Source organism: Tachyglossus aculeatus, assembly GCF_015852505.1.
Source record: "Tachyglossus aculeatus isolate mTacAcu1 chromosome 12 unlocalized genomic scaffold, mTacAcu1.pri SUPER_6_unloc_1, whole genome shotgun sequence".
Lineage (NCBI taxonomy): Eukaryota > Metazoa > Chordata > Mammalia > Monotremata > Tachyglossidae > Tachyglossus > Tachyglossus aculeatus.
In genome coordinates, this window is record NW_024044828.1 from 17,886,626 (window position 1) to 17,889,721 (window position 3,096).

Consider the following 3,096-nt stretch of genomic DNA (forward strand, 5'->3'; position numbering starts at 1 on the left):
GTGGCCCAGTGGAAAGAGCCCGGGCTTTGGAGTCAGAGGTCATGGGTTCGAATTCTGGCTCTGCCACATTAATTCATTCATTCAATCGTATTTATTGAGCGCTGACTGTGTGCAGAGCACTGGACTAAGCGCTTGGGAAGTACAAGTTGGCAACATCTAGAGACGGTCCCTACCCAACAGCGGGCTCACAGTCTAGAAGGGGGAGACAGAGAACAAAACATATTAACAGGATAGAATAAATATGTACAAGTAAAATAAATCAATGAATATTCATTCATTCATTCAATCGTATTTATTGAGCACTGACTGTGTGCAGAGCACTGGACTAAGCGCTTGGGAAGTCCAAGTTGGCAACATCTAGAGACGGTCCCTACCCAACAGCGGGCTCACAGTCTAGAAGGGGGAGACAGAGAACAAAACATATTAACGGGATAAAATAAATAGAATAAATATGTACAAGTAAAATAAATCAATGAATATTCATTCATTCATTCAATCGTATTTATTGAGCGCTGACTGTGTGCAGAGCACTGGACTAAGCACTTGGGAAGTACAAGTTGGCAACATATAGAGACAGTCAGTACCCAACAGTGGGCTCACAGTCTAGAAGGGGGAGACAGAGAACAAAACATACTAACAAAATAAAATAAAATGTCTGCTATGTGACCTTGGGCAAGTCACTTAACTTCTCTGAGCCTCAGTTCCCTCATCTGTAAAATGGGGATTGACTGAGAGCCCCATGTGGGACAACCTGATCATGTTATATCCCCCCCAGCACTTAGAACAGCGCTTTGCACATAGTAAGCGCTTGACAAATGCCATCATTATTATTATAGGTTGCCAACTTGTGCTTCCCAAGCGCTTAGTACAGTGCTCTGCACACAGCAAGCGCTCCATAAATACGATTGAATGAATGAATGAAATGAATATCTACCCCAGCGTTTACAGCAGTGCCTGGCACAGAAGTAAGCGCCTAACAAATACCATCAGACAAAAAGAAACCTGAATACACACACATCTCTCCTTTATTTCAGGACACATTATTCTTGTAGATTATCTAGATTCAGACTGGAGGTTTCTCCTTCCTCTCTCTTATAGGCCCGCAAGTTTTGAGCCAATTCACCGCTCATTAGCACTTCCACTTAAAGGAGGCCCTAATCTGGTCGAGGTTTGGGCCTTTTGTCCCTTTTTAACAGCTAGTAGAAACCTGATTTGATCACAGACAACGTCGGAGACTTAAAAGTTTTACTGTGCAGAAGAAGGAAATGGTAAACCACTTCTGTATTTTTACCGGGAAAACTTTATGGAAAGGACTTTATGAAGTCACAATGAACTGGAAACTCCCTTCAAAGCCCTACTGAGAGCTCACCTCCTCCAGGAGGCCTTCCCAGACTGAGCCCCCTCCTTCCTCTCCCCTTCCTCCTCCTCCCCATCCCCCCGGCCTTACCTCCTTCCCCTCCCCACAGCACCTGTATATATGTATATATGTTTGTACGGATTTATTACTCTATTTATTTTATTTGTACATATTTATTCTATTTATTTTATTTTGTTAATATGTTTTGTTTTGTTCAATCGTGTTTTGTTTTGTTCTCTGTCTCCCCCTTCTAGACTGTGAGCCCGCTGTTGGGGAGGGACCATCTCTATACGTTGCCAACTTGTACATCCCAAGCGTTTAGTCCAGTGCTCTGCACACAATAAGCGCTCAATAAATATGATTGAATGAATGAATGAAAAACCACTCCAAGGCCACAGTCTTACAGCCTCAGAGGAAAAACTCAGCCCAGGGAGCCAGCTGAACCTGGGTTCTAATCCCTGCTCCATCACTTTCATTCATTCATTTATTCAATCGTATTTATTGAGCGCTTACTGTGTGCAGAGCACTGGACTAAGCGCTTGCAAAGCGTTTTGCAAAGGACTTGCCTTAGCCCTCAGAGCAGACATTCAGGAGCTTCCGGAGGCAGGGCTAATAATAATAATGGCATTTATTAAGCACTTACTATGTGCAAAGCACTGTTCTAAGCGCTGGGGAGGTTACCAGGTGATCAGGTTGTCCCACGGGGGGCTCACAGTCTTCATCCCCATTTTACAGATGAGGGAACTGAGGCACAGAGAAGTTGTGACTTGCCCCAAGTCACACAGCTGACAATTGGCAGAGCCAACAATCCCCTTACTCCCCCAGCCCACTGGCTCCAAGGGGACACTCGTGGGTCGCATGGGGGAGACGACATTTTGAGGATTTGGGGGAGTCTCAGAGGGCGGAATGAAGATTTTATTAAATCCTATTTTGCAGGGAAGAGGTGAGACCAGGAGGGAGGAGAGACAAATGGGGGAGGGAGAGGGAAACCTTCCTCAAGGCAGGATGTCAGGGAAAGAGTGGATAATAATAATAATAATAATAATAATAATAATAATAATGGTATTTATTAAGCGCTTACTATGTGCAGAGCACTGTTCTAAGGGCTGGGGAGGTTACAAGGTGATCAGGTGGTCCCACAGGGGGCTCACAGTCTTCATCCCTATTTTATAGATGAGGTAAGTGAGGCACAGAGAAGAATAATAATAAGGATGATGGTATTTGTTACGCGCTTACTATGTGCAAAGCACTGTTCTAAGCGCTGGGAAGATACAAGGTGATCAGGTTGTCCCACTTGGGGCTCACAGTCTTCATCCTCATTTTACAGATGAGGGAACTGAGGCCCAGAGAATAATAATAATGGCATTTATTAAGCGCTTACTATGTGCCAAGCACTGTTCTAAGCGCTGGGGAGGTTACAAGGTGATCAGGTGGTCCCACAGGGGGCTCACAGTCTTCATCCCTATTTTACAGATGAGGTAACTGAGGCACAGAGAAGAAGAATAATAATGATGATGGTATTTGTTACGCGCTTACTATGTGCAAAGCACTGTTCTAAGCGCTGGGAAGATACAAGGTGATCAGGTTGTTCCACTTGGGGCTCACAGTCTTAATCCTCATTTTACAGATGAGGGAACTGAGGCCCAGAGAATAATAATAATGGCATTTATTAAGCGCTTACTATGTGCCAAGCACTGTTCTAAGCGCTGGGGAGATACAAGGTGATCAGGTTGTCCCAC